General features: G+C 43.5%; 1 protein-coding gene across 6 annotated transcripts in view; it reads right to left on the reverse strand.

Moving 5' to 3' along the window:
- The window catches only part of LOC121553193 (transcription factor COE3), a 74507-nt gene that overhangs the window by 45218 nt on the left and 5600 nt on the right, over positions 1–23689 (reverse strand). The gene's annotated exons all lie outside the window — the stretch shown is intronic.

Consider the following 23689-nt stretch of genomic DNA (forward strand, 5'->3'; position numbering starts at 1 on the left):
AGGCACAGGGCATGGAGGAGGATGGACACAGCTGAGAGGGGTCAAAGGTCATGCCAATCATGCTCATCCCCACACGTAACGAGTCCTAATTTGTCTCTGGTATACACATGGTCTAGGGTCATCCTTCGGTCATGTAGAGATTCTATGTGATTCTCTACTTGCTAGATTATACTAGGCAGGTGGTTGATCGGTAGACAATTTGTTTCACTATTGTATTCATGTTGAAACTATTATCTGATTTTGGCAGTTTCCTGTAAAATGTGCATTACCCACCCAACCCAAATCACCCTACCAGTTAGATAGATTATATTCCCAACTCACTGCATCTCTTCCAGAATATGTTTTCCTTTCCATATTGAGTAAACATAAACTAGGGGAGGATGTGTCTGTGCCTGTCCATTTATTACCACTATTATTATGACTGAAGTTTCTCAGTATCTGTGGAGGCAATTATCTGTTTTGAGAGAATGCGTAATATGGGACTTTGTAATGGTATCATTTGGAGTCAAGGCACAGATGCGCCGTGCGGAGCCATACTGTAATTAGAGAGAAACGTTGTACAGGTTTTCCACTAATTAGCTAATTATGCTGAAAATAGCATCAAGCTAATTAACAGTTATTATGGCATTTTTGAAAGTATGACTTTAATTAGCAAAGTCCTGACGCTGGCAATTTCAAACTCGTCTCCAAGAAGGATAAAATAATAAAAAAATAGAAAATACGGGGCATAATCAAGAAGATACCCAGATTATTATGATGCCGTAAAAACTGAAAGAGAGAGAAAAAAAACAGAGGGAGACAGGGAGTGAGGGGTGGAGGGGGGGATGGAGCAAAGCTTTTGTGTGCTGTGCGTCTGAATCTTCATCCAAATGAGGGGACATGTGTGCTGTGCCACGTTGCCAAGAGGAGCCCTGAGCGGGGTGCCCAGTGTCAGGTGGCAGCAGTTCGCCCCACTGCGACCAGGCAGAGACGAGGCTGAGCTCAGCTGGTGCCCACAACCACTCACTTATTCTACTCTGCTGCACATTAAAGTAGTCTGTGAGTGGAGCCAAGCAGCGGCAGCCAACCTGACAACACTGTGCCTCCTTGAACAAGTCCACCCCCTGCCAGCCTGCCTGCCTCTCTGCCTGCCTGCACTCACTGAGAATATGCCCTATAGGGGATAGCAGACCAAGCTGAAGAGTTCGGCTCCTTAGTGATTGACAGAATTATAAGGGGAGGGGGGGGGCAAGGGACTAGGATATGCTATGGGGTTTGGGGGTTGTGGAGAGGGGAGTAGTGATCTTCAATACCCCCACACATCATCGTAGCAATACCATGTGTGTCTTTTAAAATAGGTGTGTGTTCAAGGAACCAACATGGGATCTTTGGGGTGCATCACCCGAGGATGTGTGGAGAGAGGAGAGGAGAAGAGGAGAGGAGTAGACTTGGGGGTGTTTGAAGGCCTGATGTGGTGTGGGAGAGAGAACAGAAGTGTGCCTCGCCCCAGGCAGCCTACAGCTCCGGCCCATTAGCTGGGCTGACCTTGTCTTTATGTTCTCCTCTCGCTGCTTCTCAAGCATTCTCTTTTTGTTGTCTCCGAGCCAGACTGGGAAGGAGGCCATGGCTTTCGGCTCTCTCCGCCTCTCCACACAACCACCACCAACCCTGCTCCCCCCTCTAGCCTGCAGCTCGCACCCCAGAGGGGTCGTCCAGTGACAGTGACACCCCCAGCCAGTTTCCACCTCTGGCCCTTATGGGAACTTGGCCGGACAGTACAGCGGCCATTAGGCCTCCAGAGAAAGGCCCCAGAAAGGGGGCCACATCACGGCGCTGCGGGCCCACATACGTGCAGCGTCCCTGGGCAGCCTGCCTCTTTATTGCCAGCCTCTCATTTGAGAGGATGGAACATGGCTGCCAAGTTTTGACTCTGCCACATATGGCCTCCTCCATCAATCGGACTAATCAAGCATCAAGGGGAGGCAGGGCAGGCTTAATTGCCAGCCAGATATAGCTGCTCTCACTTGACACGCCACCTGAAATAGATACAGGTCTGAGGAGAGCTGACAGAAGATACATGACTATGGCCACTCCTCTAACAATGATATCAAAATGCACTGTTATACAACCACCGCTGTGTAACTCCTATCCTTCCTATTGCTGCCATTACTATACTACTAAACAACTCAAGATAATCATAATTACTGACAATCACTGTTATTGTTGTCATCCACTCATTTGTATTATATTACTTCACGCTGCTACATAGAGGCATAAGTTATGAATAGGCGGTGACGAGCCCAAATTCCCTGTGCATACATATGGAGTCTATCAGGGGCTGTGTTTGTCTGCTACCTGGATAGCACTTCCTGTTCCCCTGCACCCCACTGGGGGAGCAGCTAAAGAATAACTTAACACACAGGATGAGGACGGAGATCAACCCCAGTCCTCCATTCATCTCTGGTTTCTGCTGTCACTCTCTCTTCCGTTTGTAAACACCTGAGACGTTGTGGTCTGAATGGGCTGGTGTCCAGTGTGTTTTTCAGCGGCCGACTCACATTCACTTCAAACACAACAACTGACAGATGTCTGTCTGCCTTCTCTGTGTTCTTAAATACTAAGGCCACGCGATAGCATCTGCGCTGAATGTCAAAGTGGGGATATTTGCCCCATTTTACCACAAATGCACTCAACGTAGAGAGAGATAAGAAACAAAGAAAAAGAGAGAGAATGTTAATTACATTTCCCTTTACTAATTTCTTCTCCTACGCATACATCTCAGATCTCCTGGTGAGCTCAACTCTGCGTGCAACAAACCTGCCACAGTAGGAGTCCGTAATTAATCAATAATGTTTCAAAGACCTGATAATAACAACAAAAAGATGATAATGTCAACAGGATTGGGATTCTCATTCATGATTTAACGTTTTACATCGACAGAGGTCTGTTACAGTAGGAGACTGTTAGTTCTGCCCTGAAACAATACTCTGTTTCATTACCTTTTTCTAAGTAAGGATGGGGAACTAAGGCTGGGTTAACTAAACAAGCCTTCAGGCCAAGTCCAATGGCTTCATCTTGAAGGCATAGAGAGAGGTGACAGTTTAAAATGGTGGCATTTTCAGAGTGTACCATAATTACAGTGTGGTGTAATGTTTATTTAAATGTCTCTGTCTCTGCCTGCTTTCGCTGTTTACATGTTTAATTGATAAGTGCACTCCTGGTTTCTTCTGCCCATCTGCCAAGTCGCTCCCTTCCTCTTATCCTGCTCATTCCTCAAACTGACAGCTCTCTCTTTCTCTCTCTCTCTATCTCTGAGACACTGCTCTCACTCCTCTCTATCTGTCTTCTTCTCCTCCTCAGCTTGCGTATGCTACAATGTACAGTACGGTAGGTACATATGACACACATTTTTTGTTTGTGTTCAGATTTTTATGTCAGATTTTTATGTCCAAAAATACATCTGTAGAATCTACATATACGTAGCTTAGTTGATACTACGGCTATGCTATGCTATTGTGCTAAAGGGTGGCTCATAGAGAAACTGTGTTCCCGGTCCAGCTTTCCCCCACGTCTAAATCACCGGCTGTCAGACGCAACATCTGTGTCATTGTATCTCCAACACCCCATCGTCTTTCATTGTAACCGCCATCACCTCTGAAGAGCTGCCTCTTATCAGTAGAGTGTCAGAAAGCTCCCCCAGCACCCCTCCCCTCTCCCTGTTAAATGCTTTTCTATTAAGAGCAGTGTTGTGTTCCTCTGATAGTGGCTGGCCCTGTACTTCATCATTCATAAATCCCTATGGGCATCAATGGACCTGCCTCTCCAGCACAACCAAAGGCTCTGTTATTCACCGCCACTGAAAACATCCTAAACGAGAATGTTAATCTGAGGAGGCATTCATTCAGAGGGACTAGGAAGTGGTCTATCGGGCAAAAGCACTCTCCTCCAGAATGGTCCACTGGAAGGCAGTAGCCAAGACACCTGTACATGGTTTGGTTGTAAGGTTTTAGGGGCTTATAGATTTCAGGGTTTCTGCCCTACAGCAAGCTGAACAAATACAATAAGCTGCTGTGTATCAGGAAATCTCCAGATATCTCAGGAGGATTGTCAAATTGGGTTTTCATTTTCCACAAGCAGCATATGTAAGATGGTGGAAGTGAACCACATTTCCTCCTCTGTTTTTCCTTGTAAACATCCCTTCATATGTTGCATACTGTTGGAAGGTGTCAGAATAATTCTCCTGAGGTATACAAGCACCTTGTCTGCACTCCATGCCTTGTAGGGTGCATAGGATAAACAGAGAAAATACAAACCACTCCTCTGTGTAATGGTTACTGTAGTAGCTAACTGTCAGCAGCCGAAAAAGTCCAAAACAGAGTTCCCTCCCCAGAGTGGTGAGATCCCGCTGTGGCCCTCGGAGTGATCAGCAGCATCCTCACCACGTCTCCTCTTTATTCAGTAAATAGGTCTGGGCATGTCCTCAGTAAACAAAGCACTGACTGACAGTTGAGGGAGAGAGGGAAGTGGGAGTCAGCCTCGTTCCCAATTAGAGTCGCCTCAGGCCAAACTTTAAAGAGGAGATCAATCCAACAGATCGCTAAACTGATCCTGTCACAGTGCTGGGGATATTTAAACCACCGTGAAGAGTGGTGCAGGGCAGTTCCCAGTACAGTTTGGCAGCGCTGGCTAATGACTGGCGCTAGGCTATCTCACCAGGATACACACCCCACAGTGAGGCTGCTGTGATTGACGGCTGAAAGCGGACCTCAGCTGCTGCTCCCTGCACACCAGGGGCCAGATGGAGAAATAGTGCTCAGTGTTTTTTCTATGCAACTCCTTCTTTGGCGGAAATTCACTAATTGTATTTTTCTTGCTCACCTGTGAGGCTGTTTTCAATCACGGATGCAAGAGCACATTTTAAATTAGCCTTGGATGTGTTTTTCTTCTTTACCACAAACCTCTGAAGCTAGCAGACTGATTAAAACATGCGGGTGAATCTCATCCCTGTCCACTTGAGGCAGAAAGTTAGTTCTTACTAATGCTGAGCCAAAAGGATTAACATAAGGAGGGTGAAAGTGGAGAGAGGGGTAAGAAGTAACTATAATTGCATTGTCAATTTATGACATCCTGCAACTCCAGCAGATATCTTTGTCTACAAGTGAGTAGCAGACTCTACCAAACACACAGAGGTAAAGAGTAATGACATGCTACTACAAAAACAGAGGAACTGAACATTTAAATGAGCGTGTGATGCATTATGTATATCAATGAGGTTCCTGTGTAGGAATTAATTATGAGCATAAAAGACAAAACAACGTGCTGGATTTGTTGCTAAAATGCTGTTATCTAACGCAAAGCCAATTCATTTTTCATGCTCTGGAAGATAAAGAAAATCTCTAAAAGGTTTGGTTTTGCTTGTCTGTGTCTCTTATTGAGAGTCATTCACTTTCAACTTTATTTGGGGATTATTCTCAATCCCCGGTACAAATCATATCATGAAATCATGTAGCTGGGACATTGGATGTGTTCGGCTAATGCTCAAGGAAGATCCCCTGAGGGAGCCATTGAGTGGAGAGAGAAAGAGCGAGAGAGCAAGAAAGAGAGAGACAGTGAAGGAGTGGGAGAGAGGTGCGGGAGGAGAGAGGGAGCGAGACAGAGCGGAGGAGGGGTGCAAGAGAGACAGAGAGGGAGGGTGGCAGCAGTCAAGCTGCACTTCATCCTGACAGATCTCCTTTACACACTAATTTCCTTGTTAAAGAAGAGAAAATGGCACTCAATCCGGAGAAATCCTTTTCTCCTGCTGCCGGCCTGTCAGCTAGAGGATGAGTAGATACAAGCAGAGCTCTGTCTCTCCCAGCTCCGACTGGCACACAGCTCCACTGCTACACTCTCTATCTTTAATTAACACACCATACTGTACACATACTGTAAACTGAACCATACCATGGCATACTGATTTCACTATCTGTCACTTACAATGTTCATTTAACTGGTCGCTGAATATTTTATATGATATCAGTTGAATTTGATGATGGCATCTCCATCACTGATATGACGCAAATGGTAAACAAACTGAGACACAACCGTTTCAGGTTCTGTTGTTGTTCATGTTGTTGTTGTTGTTTATTAACAATTCCAATGACCGAGAGCATGGCTTCCTTCTGTCTAACAGCAAGCAAGGGTTAAACTTGACACCTTATTAGCAATGGTGTTGATATACTCTATTTGTATATCCTGTAGTACAACACATTAATCAATGAAATGTGCAATCCTACAAAGTGCATTAAGTTAGATTTGAAAGGTGAGAAGAAAAGTCATTTTATTTGAAGTCTGAAGTGTTGGCTGTTCAGTCTGCATGTTCTCATCTCCCCAGATTACCATTTGCACGGTGTGTGTCAAGACTACTTTTCAGAAATCTCGGTAACAATTCAGATGCAATCGATAAGGAGTGACAGTTTATTTGAAAGGCTTAACACAGGCCAAGAAAGGAACGACTCAAGCATCAAGTGGAGAGGAATGAATTTGTTTTGTATTTGATTTTTCCATTAAATTTATCACCACTCTAACCCACCCCTTCTCTCTCTCTCTATCTCTCGCGCGCACTCTCTCTCCCGCTCTCACTCCCTCTCTCTGTCGCTCGAATCAACAACAAGGCTGTAAACTAGCTGTCGATTTCTCCTCGCTGCTTTCCATGTCATCACTTTCATCCATTTTGGATTGTTTCACACCCTATACCCACAGTGCTTTAAGTGCTCATATGTGACCTCATGAAACAATGGGGTAAAGATCTCAAGAGACAAAGTCCTGGTGCCCTTTAAAACACTTCATCATATCTGGAGATTGTTGCGAAACATCCTCTTACAAAATCATTCAATATGTTTTGTTTAAAATTAGATGGTTAAGCCATTACCACATTGTCAGAGGTTTCCACCAGAGGTTTCCAGCAGTAGTGCACTTAACACACTACTAGAGAACTGCACTGAGACTACTGACCCATCTCTCTTATTACAACAGATCTCAAAATCGGAGGCAGCCAATCAGCAGGACAGACCTGTCAGGGAGCCAGTGGCGTGAACAGGACAGAAACCAGCTGATGAAATTCATCCATACTTCTCACTTATGATGACATGATTGATTTTCCTTCAGAGTGCTCAAATGTAGGATTGTCTTCCAGCCCTGTGTCCTCCATCCCACCTCAATCTGTCCAGCCCTCCACCTTGCTAACGCCTAATGGATAAAGCCTCTGTCTCAGACATGGAGGAGAGAGTTGATGTGTGGAAGAACAACTGCAACGAATGAAGGGTGAAATTTGAAAGAGCAATTTTTCTTCTGTCAATCTGCCGTCAAGAGAGCAACTTGACCACCAATCAGTGGAGTCGATTCAGGGTTCATAGTTCGTGAGGGAGTTTTGCGAGACAGCGCCATATCATAGCATTAAACAGCCAAAAGTGGTGTTTGAAGGGGGCAATGACATACCTTCTCTGCCTTGCTGAATAAATACATTCACACACTAATGCATAACATATCATCGTCTATAATTCATGATTCTGAATTTGGAAAGTGCTATCATCTAGGTGCTTCAAAATACAACCAATTAAACTTGACTTAATTATTAAAGGTAGAAAGTGAGGGAATGAAACATGCTTTAAAAACTCCTGCTTCCAGTCAATTATGATAAAAATTTAATGAGCCTGGATAGAGAGCCATAAAAACTGATAGCCCCTCTGTCATGAATTATATATCCACATTGATTTTTTGTTTCTTTGCCATACGAATCGCAGGTAATCGTATGTTACCACATGTAAAGTGCACTTCCCTAGCGAGGATAAATATTAACTATCAAATATATATGAGGTGTATGTGCATTTACGACCGGGCTACCATGGAAAATGAAGCAGAAGATATGTGGAGGCGAGGCCCTTGGGAAATGGAATAGAGGGTACCATATCTGACAGAGAGAGACCATTAGCAGCAGCACCCGCTTGATATGTTGCCTAGTTAGCGTCACATATAGAGGAATAAATATGTATTTTATTATTTGTGGTTGCCATCATGTCTCTCCTAATAGACAGGCGATGTGGAGTTTAAACCACATTATCCTACATGAGACCATCGCAATTACTCATGAGAGAAAGGGCTGATGTGTGTAAGGCAGGTCACTGCAGTCTAAATGAACACAAGCAATGTGGAATGGAGGAAGGAACAGTGGGGAGGACGGGACGTAGTTGCAGGGGGGAATTGTTGATGGAGACACCCCCTAAGTTGTGTGTTATGATGTACACAGCCAGTTTGTCCCCTTTTCATGATCCTCAATTCAGTCAACATCCTTTCTCTTCTATCTGCCTTTTCATTGGATTACAACAACGCACACCAATCCTGTTTAGTGGATCTCCCATTGAAGGCTTGTGTGTCCCGTTGTCGTTGTCACAGTCGCTGTCTCGTTGGACACTCGCTAGAGGTGAAAGGGCACCAACCTGATCACTGTGACGCCTGGTAAAAGGGTTATCCCGACACAAGCGGCTCACCGCTGGGTGAATTGATAAACTGCTGCTCCACTTCATTAGGCCGACAGAGCAGGCTTAACGAACAACACAGAGTGACTGTCACTCTGAATATATTAATCATGCCTGGGCATGAAGGACCACTACAGCATTCCTCGCTGTTTCTGCTTCCTAGCCTACTTAATCACATGTCCAACCATCACACCACAGTAAAACTACAGTTTAAACTCTTTCTCTTTGTATCAACGTCTAGAGGAAGGAGAGACAGAGTGGTCTTGGGTGTTATTGAATATAAATATATAATGACAAGTGTAAAAAAAATCCACCATTTGGCCTTTTCACAAAGGCAGGGTTGTAATGTAGCGCTAGGTGAGCGCTGTCCTTGACGTACACACTGGGGGTGGAGGTGTCAGGGGAGAGCTCACTGGAGCGAGAGGAGTTTTTATTGTTGCCCAGCCCTTCTGCTTAAGTGCACATGGCTGGGAGGAAGCGGGGACCTCCAGATCTGACCCCTGCCCATGTATATTTAATAGGCCATCGGTTGGCCAGGGTAGCGCTCTGATCAGGATTCAGAAAGGAGCTTTGAACCCTGTTGTGTATACCTGAGCGTACAGCCTCAAGCTGCTCTCCCCAGCTGTGTCAATCCCACTGCACTGTTAATACAGGCTTCCAGACAAGCCAATGGGCTACTACACTACTACCGTCTAATGACTACAGAAAAAACACAACAATAACAGATGGTGCAAGGTGAGCTGTCTATGACCATGCAATGAGTGTAACAAGAAAAATAAAATGATACATACTGTAACCCTTGCTTTGTGTAGTAAAATCACACCAATCTAATTGTACACTACGTTTTCTTTATGAATAACAGAAAAGCCATCTCACGGTCACTGGACTGTGCACGGCTACAACGATTATAAAAATAAACAGAAGAGTGTCTCTTGTCTTCTAACAAGGTGCGCTTCGAGTCAAAGCGTGTGTGGGCAGCTTTGGGGATGGTTCATTTAACAGGCAATTAGTTTGCGGAGGTGCTATTGACAGGCTGGGCTGGTGTTTGTTAAACAGCTCTGGGTGAGTTCCACGCTACTCTGCTACGTGACAAAGTACCGCCGACAGGGAAGGAGCTCCTGATCTCTGTGGAGGAGCGCTCTGTGATGGGGTGAATGTGTGACAGCCTTGTGGAGAGAGGAAAAGGAATGGTATGGAGAGAAAGAGATATGGAAGCCAAAAGGGTCTACAAGGCCGTCGTTATCAGACAATGTTGTTACCACCAGTTTTGTATGTCTTCATTTGAATAGTTTGATGAAGATGTTGCTGTTTGATTGTGGGAAGAGGTGTGTAATCTTATGAGACGCACATATGGACAGTTGGAGTACTTATATACAGACTAGTTTGACTACTCGGAAACGCACACATACTCTCATAACCCCTAACTATATTATTACTGTATCAACAAGTAATCCTTCCTTTGTGGAAGCCATTGCTTTTGTTAAACCAACCCAATCAATATAATTATTTTCACAAAGGATCAAAGTGCCTTCACAGAGTTAATGGGGGATTGAGGCGGTAAACATTTACCCTTTCCCTGTCAGCAGAGGACTGTTCCGTGTTGCAGCCCAGACGACTGAGCATGCCCCCACTGTGGACACACTGCATGAAAGGTGTCATGCAGCCAGATGGACAGGCATTGTCTCAACTGCCAGCCATGGTCCTAGCCTTAACATCAGCCATTAAGATTCAAATTCAGAGATTCAGATTCAGTGTTTATTAGTCACATGTACAAGGTTGCAGGCGTGATTGCAGGGTACAGTGAAACTCTTAGGCTCTGAGCTCCAACATGTAGGACTAAGTGGTAATGCAATTATTTTGGTAACATGGTAATTATTTTATTTTGTATAAAAAAAACTATTCAATGGAGTCATTGCAAAGTCGAATTGGATGTGTTTTCTTCTAAAGCAACACAAATACCAAAATGATTATTTTGTATTGTACTGCATCTACCAGCTTTTCCATGGGGCTTTAGGAAATAAGCACTAATCTATGACTGGCAATGTGGAAGCACATTCTCCGGTATAGCAGCATATGCTAAATAGCTCTTCAGCTACACAGATGCCTAGCTGTAAAATAGCTCCTGTCTGGGTATCTGCACCACCCAGATGGGTCCCAAGCTGTGCCAAACCGCTCCTCGTCAACAGCTATGAACTATAGTGTCACATGACCAGCGGAGAGAGATACTGGGTCCTTTTCTGTATCACCTTGGCACAATGGAGCCTCGCTGCCCCATGCATCATCTGAACCTTGTCTGCCTAATCTGCTCCCAGTGTTGAGAGTTCCATTCAGCCAAGGGAGTACCGAACAAGGCTTTTCTCTGGTTTAGTTTGAAAAGCTCTAATCTGAGAGAGCCAATTTGGACGTGCATGTGGGTGTGACTGAGTGAGGCAGATTTCATGGAACAAATAGTCATGATTCATTGAGTTATTGGTTTCCACCCTGTTTTAATCGCTGCGGGCCCGAGCCAAAAAATCGTGGATGTTTCCCGAAAAAGCTATTTTCCTCCACCATTCAGCAGATTGGAATTTGTGTGTCAGTGCCTCATGTCATTTGAGGCGTCCTTCACAGCTTCAGGGGCCCTAATTCAAACCACATGGAGGGCAGCGTCCAGTTACGGACCTCTGCAGGAGGGCCACGCTCCCATAGGCTGATGCAGGATGGGAAATGATGCGTCTCGATGGAGAAAGACAACAAACAGGAGTCACAACATGGCCTACACACACACTCATTCACATGAAGATAAATATACATCCACATGTACACACACAAACACACACTGCTACACAAGTTTACACTATGGGCCTGCAATATATATATATATATATATATATATATATATATATAGCTGTTCCCTACTGACTTCACAGTGCTGAACTCCATTTATGAATGATCTGACATATTTTTCGCTATTTTTCTGACAGGAGTACTCAGAGGAAATTTCAAGGCACCTTTCTCCTGACAAGTAGAAATATCAATATTTGAATAAATTGCAGATTTGGATCTCTTCACATGGATGCACTCAAGCAAGTGTGTGTGTGTGTGTGTGTGTGTGTGTGTGTGTGTGTGTGTGTGTGTGTGTGTTTGTGTGCATGGAAAGGGGCTCTTTTCATTCTGTTTCCACGGTCTTATCCCCCTGAGCCCGCAGGCAAAAATCTGTATGCAGCATTTCATTAGGGGAGAGCTCCACTGAGTGACATGTGAAGCACACCTCAGCGTCGACCTGATGAAGTTTCCTTCCCTCAAACGACAAAAAGCCACTTTGTAAACAGGAAGAGAGGGTGATGGCAGAGCAACAATAAAACATCAGGAATGTTGTTTCACAAAGTGACAGGCCAATCTGTACACAAATAGACTGTCTTTGAGAAAAATGCCACTTTAGAGATATTGGGGGACTATGTCGTGTTTGGTAGAACTGACACTAGAAAAATAATTGCCAATTTTTATGTATGACAAGAAGAAAACACTTTGGTTATAAAAAAGCATTTTCATTGGATGATTATACAGTTGTTCTACATACTCTTTATTTGGATGAGAGGTCAAAGTTCAACATCCACTGTACTCAGTCTTTCTGACTCCTTCTGCTCCTGGTGTTATGTATCTTAACTGAGAAAGTCCTTCCAATCTGTCTTACGCTGATTAGCTGCAGTAGCTGCCATCCTATCTGTGTTTCTGCTGCTGATGATAGATCACTAGAGAACCTACCCTTCAACCCCCTCAACCACACACACACACACACACACACACACACACACACACACACACACACACACACCTTTCAACCCCGTTTTTGAGGAGCCTGAGAAATGGCTTAGCCATATGAGGTTGCTCAGGTACCAAAGAGGTTGTGACCTCTTAACCCCAACACTGACCTTCCTGACCTGCATGTCGTACTTTCCCCTTTCCCAACAGAAAACAAATCTTGTCATGCACCTCTGTGACTGAAAAAAATTGCCCTTTTTGCAAGGCTGTTCTTTGACTATTGTAGACTGCATGACCTGAGACTTGTCCGACAGTGTCTATTTGGCACTTGCACCAGAGAGGTGAAGCCATGTGGGTTGTCCATCTCACTCCACATAATCTCCTCTACCCCTATCTCTCTCTCTCTGCTCATTGTTTGCGCAACTTAATAGGCGAGCCTGGGTAGATTCCTATTATGGAATCTCTGGAAAAGGGTTGTTATCCTGGATCTCCATCTGAAGGAGCCACTCACTCTGCCCCCCTCCTTCAATCTCACTGTGTGTTCTGGTGAGTCTATGCTACTGCTATGTCTTTCACTCTCCACTGGATACAATGAGATTGTTTTGTCAGGCCAGGTAGACCCTATTCGAATCGACAAGCCATTTCAATAACATAACAAAACATAACAGAGGCATTGAATAAAACATTATCGGTAGCAGAGGTGGCACCACAGGTCCCAGAGTGATGTGGCGTAGTTTTTCCTGATCTGGTAACCTAACCAGGTAAAACTTCTGACCTTATACAGTACTACGTGATTCATCTGTTGTAAACAGTTCTAATATGGGCTATGATGTGACCAGAGTTTTTCTAATCATAGTCACATGTTTTTTTGATTAAACTATTGGAAAATTCCTGAACTTGTGGAGGATGAAAAACCTGTCAAACTGCAGTAAACTTGTACTTGTTCATATGAATTATATTTTAATAAAGAAGGGGGTTTTCTATGCATAGAGAAAATAACATGATTGGACAATAAAACTCACAGGGATGAGCTTGCTTTATGCAGGTTTACATCGTGTAGTCCTGCCCTATGCAACTGTAGGCCTAATTAAACATTTACTCAGTCTGTCAGCTATTGTGTTTATTGATTAATTCCAGTTAATGATTTTGGATTTGAAAAGTCTAGGTAGCCTAGTCAGCCCAAGTTTGAATGTAAACCTAATTTTATCTCATTCACATTTTCTCACAAACAAATGGGCTATAAATACACAACGTTACTGCTTCGTTTACCCTAGCCAGAGGGACAGGGTGTATAGTAGGCTAGACTATACAGCTGCTATTGACAGTAGCCTACAGTTGATCAGACTGAAAAAGTCTAATTTCCATGCCATCCAGCATGTCAGATCTCTATTGTTTAGATGTATAGGCTGCTACATTTAAGGAAGAGTTTTTGCTTATATCTGTCGGGAGTGATGTGTTATCACGCTTGCTAAATAAATACCAAAAGAAAGTGGTGCCCGGCCTTCACGACCTGCGATTTCCGTTAATCTGATTGGTCAAGACATGCAAAGAGCAGCAGCACTCCGATCTGAAGGACAGATAAATTGTGTGCGAGTTGAAAAATTATGAGGCAAATCTGTCTAAAAAACAGCACTTTGCCCCTCTTTTTAATGCTTTGTGTCAATATATTTTATTAAACTAAATCAAAAGTGCTGTGGCCAATCCCGTCTCACCACACGTTTCCCCGCTCGGTAGTCTATAACAATAGGGGAGTTCTTATATTGAATAGGTTTAGATCTTACAAGGATCCTCTTTGTGTCAGGGTCTATCAGTTCACTTATGAAGGCGCCAAAAGCAGAAGATATGGTCAACAGACTGATAAAGATTACACTCAGGTCAGCCAGTCAGTAATCCCCACAATGATTTGTGAAAACAAAGCCCACAGGTCTATAGCATATACCTCATCACATCAGAGTGATCTGCACGTGCATAGGGGCCGAACATAATACGGTGCGACTTAAACCATACAATGAGCAGAGAAAATAAATATGCTAAGAGCACGACGGTGGACTGGCAAGGCCTCTCGGACTATGTCATCACTCCCTCCGGTCTGTGCAACGCTCCCCATCCAAAGGAAGGGCCAGTGATTATGAGGGCTCAGCTTCCCTCTAAGAAAGCAAACCGGAGCTGCAGTCCAAACAAGGCCAGCGGTGAGGGAGCCGAGCAATGCCAGGCAGCTCGGGTTTTGCGTCGCCTCCGACCTGGCTGGCCCGGTCCCTGCATTAACCCTCAGTCAGCCTCTCCAGGACAAACAAACAACCAGCACTTACACAGGGACAACCAGGGGAGAGATGGTGCCACAATCACTGAGGAGGGAACTCTATTGGATTTGCTTTATCACACAATGTAATGAGTTCCAGACTGGCTGGACCAGGGATGGTAAAATGTGCCATCCTGTCCTGTTGGTCCGGCCTGAGTTTAGCCCCAAACAGATGGGGAGGTATCCCAAAAATGTGCGCTCCCTCAGGGGACATGTGGTTTTCCCCATCATTATATAACTGTAAACTCCTGGATGTCAGAGATTGGGGATAATTTCTTTCAGATGTCCATGGGCCTGCGCCGGGACTCGGACCCGCTGGATGGGAATAGTTATTTTACAGAGGGTCGGGTGGGAGGACTATGACATGGTCTGGAGCTACTAACGCTGCTCTATACTCAACACTGGGCTCTAATAGTGAGGGTGTGGGAGGGGCATGTCTGTGTGTGAGAGTGGGATAACGGGAGAGGCCAATTCATATCAAGCCACAGGAAGTCTTGTCATTGTATTAACATGCAGGAATCAATCTGAAGTGCACATGGCTGAACCCACGCTTAAAGCATTCCATTTCGATTTCAGACAGATTTGACGTGACAGTTATACTTCCCCACTGAAATAAAGATCTATGCTAATTCAGAAACGGGGCAGGACTTCTTCAATAAATGACTCCTAATAGAAGTGTTATCCCATTAAACAATTGCCATTGGTTTGTTTCACATGACTAGAGTGGATCGTCGTCTCTCATGACTGGAATGGATCATTGTTTCACATGACTGGAGTGGATAATTGTTTCTGTTGCAGCACTTGATGGTGTACACTAACCATGTTGTCATGGTTTCAAATCAAGAATACATTTTCCTTTCCTCACATATTTCCTCACATATTTATATGGCTCTGGTCCCTGCATGGTAAAGACACAATGCTGTTTTTTCATCCACCGTATCGAATGTGGTGCTGAACAAGCATAGGAGTGTTTTTTATTGTAAATCAATAGTGATCGATCGGCAGCTTGGGTGTTGAATATGGATCAATATTACACCGGGCTGTAGAGGAGATCTGATTTCAATTGGCAAGAGGAGCCAGCAGCAGGTTTCCATCAAGTGGTAATTCAAGACAAGGGAACATAAGACAGATGGATTGATATAGACTAGCCAGGACCTTTCTTGCCACTGAACCAGCACAAGGAAATTTCTGTCATATATCATTAACACAGTTGGGGCAGGCTGTAAAGGGGGGGGGGTCAAAAGGACCACACCACTCCACAAGGGAAAGGAGGCTTATTGTAGAATACAATAATATCGGTTAGGAAAATCTAATGTTACGCTTTACAGAAATATAAAAATTATGAGAATCTGACTACGCCACCAAAATAGATGTTGAAGCGTATTGTTTTAAATGCAACAAGATGGTTTTCATTTACAAAGACACATTTTTTACAACAAACTTTTGAACGCATATTGAAATATTTTCATAGCTGTTGTCAAATAATTTCTGTATTGTTTTATTTCAAACAATAACAACTAGCTCCTTAAACAGAATACAAATGTTCCCAGACTGAATGGAAGATGTGTATATGTAAAAAGAGGGGGTCATCCTTACATTTATCATATCCACGTGACTCGTGGACAGAGGGCCACAACAAAAAAAACGAGCTATACTTAGAAATAACTTGTCACTTTTAATAAATGACACTGGTTCAGGACTTTCTCTGGGGCTTTTCCCTCAGATCCATCCCAGGCACCCCTGGGGCCATCGTAGCGACCAGAAGACCTGCTCGTTTCCTCGAGGTAACTGATGACCCCATCCCACAATTCCCCATCTTTGTCATGTGACCCCACACCATGGGAGCAGGACCATGTCCAATGCAATCCTCCTCCGACTGCATCCCATCCTAATCTCAGCCATGTCACACTACAAATTGCTACATTCAGAAAATGGAAATAGATTGAGGTGGAGATGGAGGGAGGGATGGAGAGAGAGAGAGAGAGATGGATGAGAGGGGTGGGTGGAGAGAGTGTGCATCGACAACCGGTCCCATTAGAAAAGTAGTGGAGGAAAGAACGACTTGGGAGATCCCAGCGAGGAATCACATCACGGCAAACATATTGATCTGATTTACAAAACCTCCAGCCTAATGCGAAACAAATGGCGTGGGCGTGAACTGGTACTTAACCATAAAACCCCAGCATTACTCCATCTCCGATGAAATACCACATATATCCCTCACCAGGGCCTAATGTGCTGTTTTACGGCCAGCTATGATTGAGGTTCACCCCACAGTTAGTTTGACAATTAGGGGGAACCTAATAAGGATTTAATGGGAGTGAAAACATGCCAAAAGAAAGAAAGGAAATATTTTTTCAAAAGGAAAAAAAGTGTGTAAAAACAGTGTGATGGGTGACCTAAATTTGATTCATAGGATCCGAGGATGTTTGAAAAAGCATTTGCACCATTAACGCATTAAGAAACCAAACGAAGACTAAACAGCTACAGAGTCTAATTATAAAGGACAGCTGTTAAATATTTGAGACAGAGCGACATTTTACTTAGGTTCTATTTAATTTTCAATAAAGTACGATTTTCATTGTGTATTACACTTATAAATTATCTTTCTACAACATCACAATATTTGGTCATTTCCAAATGTTATGCTTGATTGTAATCATCTTTAGGGCAACTTAATGTACAGTGTTACCATGATACTCTACAGAGTTATTGGATGTAATAGGAGACAACGAAACTTGACCGAAGCTGGAAAACACAAACTATCAAAATTGTTACAAAAAATATCACTCATTTTACAAATCAAAAATGTGTGTGTGCTTGCACAGGGGTGCATATGTACACATGCATGTGTGTGTGTGTGTGTGAGGTCCATGTTGCTCTTTGCCCATTCCTTCATCCCATCGCCCCAGCTCTGGCCTTTTTTCTGGCAGCACAGTGAACCAGGGGAGTAAAATGGGGACGAGAGGGGGAGAGAAGGAGAGAATGAGAGGGGGAGAGGGGTAGAGAATGAGAGGGGGTGAGGGGAGGAGGGGGAGAGAATGAGAGGGGGTGAGGGGAAGAGAAGGAGAGGGGCCGAGGGGTAGAGAAGGAGAGGGTGAGAGGGACGGAGAGGGGGAGAGAAGGAGAGGGGGAGAGGGGGAGAGAAGGAGAGGGGGAGAGGGGGAGAGGGGGAGAGAATGAGAGGGGGCGAGGGGAAGAGAAGGAGAGGGGGTGAGGGGGAGGGGGAGGGGTGGACAAGGGGGAGGGGTGGAAAAGGGGGAGGGGTTGTCTCCATGGACAGATGGACTGCTCTTTCTCAACACATGTGGAACCATGTTTCGTCTTTCAGTGCAGTCAAGCTGGAGCCGAATCCGTCACTTTGTTGGTCCAGACTAGTTTCTTGTACAGCACACACCTCTCGCTCTCTCTGTCTCACACACTCTCTTTAACACACACACACACACACACACACACACATCTCCTGCTCTCTCTGCACAGATGTTAAAGTCATCACCCCTGCTCAGCGCTAGTAAAACATAACACCCCCATCTTCTGTGCTGTTGTCAAGTCTTGCCATTAGCTGATGCCCCTGGGAAATCCTACCCTAGTGAGGTGAGTCTCCCATGGGTACGCCAGGCACCATGTTACCTTCAGACGCCACTCATGTGAACCCAAACATGAGAGCATCATTTGGAAAATATAATTTATACTGTGCGTCTTTGTACAAGTCTTGACATTTACAAACTGTGATAAAACCGACATGAGGGAGGAGGGAATAAGAAACAGAGCAGAATAATTTGAGGTAATGTTTTGCTTAGTGAACAGTATTACCCAATCCTGGATGTTGGAACAGTGGGAAGGAGTTTCTGGCTCCAAGGCTGCACAGAGGGTCTGGGTTTCATTTTTCGGCAAGTGCAGGCCAACAGAGAGCTGCCAAGTACAGGTTTCACTCTCAACACTTCCTGATTTTCCTAATCTGGCTCAAGAGGAGACAGGCTTCACTCAAACATCACTCCAGTCCAGGGTGCGGTGGCCACTTTCTTCTCTCCTTTCTCACAGGGTGTCAAAAAACTCACATCTGTCAAATAAATTACACTGAAAACAGCCGTAAATAAAAAGCGGAGATGGAAATAATGTTGAGGCATGAACATGAAAAGTTTGAGTGTTTGCGGATGTGTGTGTGTGTGTGTACATGCGGATGTGTGTGTGCCTGCATTCATAGTGTGCATGTGTGTGTGGATGTGTGTGTGGATGTTTAGACCCAAAGGCAGCTACTTTAATCGACTGCACAGTTTAGTACGTCAAAACTGTATGCTCACCATCCCCGATCCAAATCCAATTCCTCTACTGAATGATACAAAGAGTCCATGAGAAACACCTCCAGCATTGAACTCAACAACACAACCTGTGCATTGCTCTGCACCTCTGCATTGCATCATTCTCACTTGTGGATGGATGGTGAATTAACACTACATATACGGTGCAATTTTAATTAGCCTCAGCAGATGCAGTGAAAACATGTCATTTACTGTAGGTGGTTCATCAATCAATCAATCATAAACAGACCTCTCTTCACAGGTTATCAAAACACTGCCTCTATGAAGACACACCACTTCTTTTTAATGTGTAATTAAAATGGTCTCTGAAATCGTCTTTGACAGTCCGGGGCTTAGCCAAAAATGTAAATTACATTAAAGGAGACAATTAATATAATTTTGCTTAATGTCCCCTTTTTCTGATTCTCATTTACATAGCGTTTGCAACGCAAAAAGCTGACCTTATAAATACTGGCATTTGTTCATCTTGGGAGTTAATCACGCTTATGCAAAACCCAGATGGGAACACACCACCACATCAATTTTCGTATTTGTTGGTAGAGAGAAGAGAAACCACAAATGAGATGGTCCGACCCAGAGTCTTTTGTTGCTGACAAACAACTCGACAACAAGTGCACTGCACTCCGGGATATGACCTCGTAGGTGTTCCACAAATGAACAATAACGCACAGTAATTTTAAAAGTACAGTGCACTAATGAGCGGCATTAGGCCAAAAATGTTATTGCATTAACACGTGAACAGGTGCGGAGGCCTTTATAAATTAGCTAAATTAATAAAACCCTCCCACAGCACAACAATGTGTGCTGATGACAAAAAAAAAAAAAAAAAAGTCCATGTCATGAATTATTCAGTGCCTGAGCGGCCTCCAGAGGTCAGTGCTCTTTGACCTTTGTGACAGGAAGTGAAAGGGAGTGCGGTTGAAGCTGGAATAAGCGGAGCTGACATGATTTGGTCTGGTCCGCAGTCCTCCTTTCTGGATGGGAGCGTAAATTGACACGGATGTTAAGCTGTGTGAACATACATTAGATTCAAAATTAATGTATGGGCAGCCTGAGCTCTGAAAACACACTCCCTCCTCTGCTATCCTCACCTAATCTGCTGCATCTCCTCTGTGATACACGCGACCTTTGAACTTTGACATAGAGAATTAGTCATTTTCGCTCCTTTTTTTCCAACAGCATGTTCCTCTTTCTTATTACAAAATCCAGGTGTAAGCCTGGACCATGTATATAATCTTTCACACAGGAGAAGACAAAGTCAATATGCAGGAGAGTGAAGACCGATACCAGGGCAGGAGAGTCATCACAAATTGAATTATGTTTGGCACGCGCTGCTCTACACATACTGTAAATGGGGAAACCAACTAATCAGATATTGGGCACATCATCACTATAACTCTCGAGACTCAAATTACTGCCTGTGTAAACCCACGCCCTCACTCACTTTAAGGCGCCACTAGCTTATAGATGTGACATGCGTTCCACCACTGACTTCATAACGGGAAGATATGATTATAACCATCTGAGAAGTACTGTAGTCATAGCGATAGTGATACAATAAATGCCCAAATTCAATCATTGTCTTTTTGTTTCTGCAAGGGCCAACATAGTTTCCAACATTCTCATTTCCTGATTAAAAGAGAAAAAAAAATATGTATGCATAGACACACAGAACACAATAGACTTTAAATGTACAGTCAGAGCAGAAATAGTCAGCCTTTACCCAGCAGTTTAGAGATTCCCTTCACACACACACACACACACACACAATAGTAACTTTCTTTCCCCAGAAAACAAATATGAATAATGCAATGACATCAAAAGTCACTTGTGAAATATTTAAAGATGCACTATGCAGAAACCGCCATATCCTGGTTGCAAAAATTCTAAAAGGTTTGCCTAATTTCAGTTTATGTGACAAAACAGGCAAGAATAGTGTAGAGAATCATTGTACCATCTAAACTGCTGTGAAATATATTTTCCATAAACAAAAATATTGTATTTTCAGCTGTTTGAAGCTGGTGTACAAAACTGAAAGTAAAAGATGCAAAACAAAACGAGAAGCATAGAAATAGCGCACATAGAACCGATCTATCGCTTCTTAGACTTGCTTTCAATGAGAATGACAGATCTATAACTGACATTTCTATGTGAATATGGTCAGGTCGCCCAAAAAGTTACATATTGCAGCATTAAAGATCCACCAGCATTGAAACTTTGTGACAGCTGTTAGGCTTAAATCTAACTAACTTTTTTAAAGAATTCTTTCCTTTCAAAAAAATTACTGAAAATCTACATCGAACTGGGAGAGAAAATAGGGTAAACAGATGTCTGGCTTGACCACAGGAAAATAGGACACATTTGGAATGATAAGTTTCCCAAACTCAGTCGGATATGCCAGATCCATGGGAACGCCAGTTAATGTCTTGCTAGATGCCAGCTAGCTGTGTGCGCTTTCCCGTCTTACCATCTGGGAAAATGTAACAGCAAGGCAACGCCGTCCATGATTCACTCCAAATCTGTTTCTTAACGGTTGGGCAATGCTACTGTTTCTCTAGGAAATGTGGCAGAGCTGAACTAGATGTTTTATACTGTAATGTAGGCAGATACCTAAGACATGACTGATTTAACAATCAGACCTCTCTCCTGTTTTTCACATTCTAAACTCTCAGCTCTCTTCAATTGAAAGTAATCACTTTTAGCCAGAAGCAACTGCAGCACAGGTGCCACTCACAATTTGCATGAGAAACTGAGAGATGTAACAAGAGAGTCTAACACATTGAGGCTTCATAAAATCTCGCTTATATGTTCACTGAAAATTACTATATCAGGATGATAAACTGGGTGACGTGCATGCAGTACAGAACACTTCAGTGATATTGTGTAAACCTCAAAACTCCAGAACTAGCCTTTCTGCAACCCCCCTCTAGTCAGTGTGAAGTCAATGGGAAGTAGTGTGGGTCCGGGAGGGTGAACTGATCTGCTCATAGTTACAGCATGGAGACAATGGGAGGGTCTAATGAGGAACATATGCTTTTGTGATTCAACAGACCGGTTCATTGTGTGAGGAAAGGGATACTCTACTCCCATTCACTCCCGTCACAATGAACATCTGAGCCGGTTGAGTTTACAATATCCATCCGCTTCTCCTTTTTTCCTCTTTGACGTTAATTCTCCATGCATTCATTTTGTCTATTGTACTTATGTTACATGTTTTATCCCACAGAATTAAGAATAATAGAGTGTGAAACTCAACGCAATAAAAGCGGCGAGCAGGGTTGGGTAGGTTTCTTTCTAAATGTAATCTGTTACAGGTACTAGTTACTTGTCAAAAATGTTAATCAGTAACATAATTTTTGGATTAGCCAAACTCAGTAACGTAATCTGATTACTTTCAGTTACTTTTGGATGACTTTCCCTTTAAGAGGCATTAGAAGAAGACTAAAAGGATCCATCAAAGCATTTGGTGTGTCATCATAGTGGTCTCTGACTTGTGGTCAGACTCACTCAGGTGGAACAAACTTAAACTTGCACCTTGTTTCAATGCTAAATTGAATGTCATTGAGAAAACAAAAAAGTGCTTTAATGTATTTTTCACAAACATCCTTTCTGAATTTAAAATGAATCCTAGAAGTGATCATCTACTTTTTCAAAAGTGTCTGTAATCTGATTACAATATGTTTTATGGTAACGTAACTGATTACAGTTCGTTTTTTTGTAATCAGTTTACATGTAACTGATTTAATGTAATCAGTTACTCCCCAAAGCTAGCGGCATGGCAGTACTACAAAGCAAACTTAAAAGTAGTGGAAATAAGTGAAATGTTTATCTGTCATACTTTAGGTTTTTGTGTGAACACTGTATCCAATAAATACTAATAAATTACACAATCAGCTTCATAAAAGACATGATGAGAGCCCTTTATAATTATAAGTGTTGCCTTGAGCTGCTCGATATAAATCACATACATAATGGCCACAACATAATGTTACATCCAGTCCTACATAATAGAGGAACACCAGCTCTCTTAGTAGAGAGAGAGAGTTGTCTAGAGAAGCAGTAGCTGTGGTAATCCAGCCAGGCAGGCATTCAGGGCAGCCCCTACTTCCTGATACATGAGAAGCTTCTGGAGTGGCGGCAACAACTGTTCAGCCCTATTTGATTACTAATAAGAGAGTTGTCCCCTCTGTCAGATCCCAGGCATTCTCCGCTAAGCAAACAGTGATTCTGGCTAGTCAAACATTAGCATTGCTGTCTCTCCGCACTCCATGGTGAGAGTTACATGGGCTCAATGCTGAGGATATTCCCTCCTACAGACACGGGGGCACGCACACAAGCACGCATATTCATTTTTCAGCCGTGAGATAGAGGAGTCTGAATAACAGAAATACTTTGTGGAAGGAATGTAAGTAGCCAATATGCAGTTTATGTTCACTGAATATGTTCTCTGAATATCCAAAAACTGTAATATATGTGACATACTGTAATCTAAAGGTTCAGATCAAAGTCACTGGCACAAACTCCTATTATATCACTACAGAGCCCTAACCACCTTTACTCACAATCGTAGCACTGGATAATGACCACTTCAATAGACAAAAAATGGATGAGACAAAAAACATGATAAACCCCTTAGCTAATTAGACGAATACCCTGCATGATGCACCTGTGATTGAACGCCCCTCTCCAGGTGGTGACCGCCCCTCTGAGCACAGGTACCTGGGAAAGACTTCCCTCACCTGCTCACAGAGCAATCAGCCACAGTTCCCGTAGAGTTGACCAGAAGGTTGGAGTCAATCCACCTGGGCACCCAAACACTTGGGAGTTCTAACTCATTC

Source organism: Coregonus clupeaformis, chromosome 37 (assembly GCF_020615455.1).
Source record: "Coregonus clupeaformis isolate EN_2021a chromosome 37, ASM2061545v1, whole genome shotgun sequence".
In the NCBI taxonomy this organism is placed as follows: domain Eukaryota; kingdom Metazoa; phylum Chordata; class Actinopteri; order Salmoniformes; family Salmonidae; genus Coregonus; species Coregonus clupeaformis.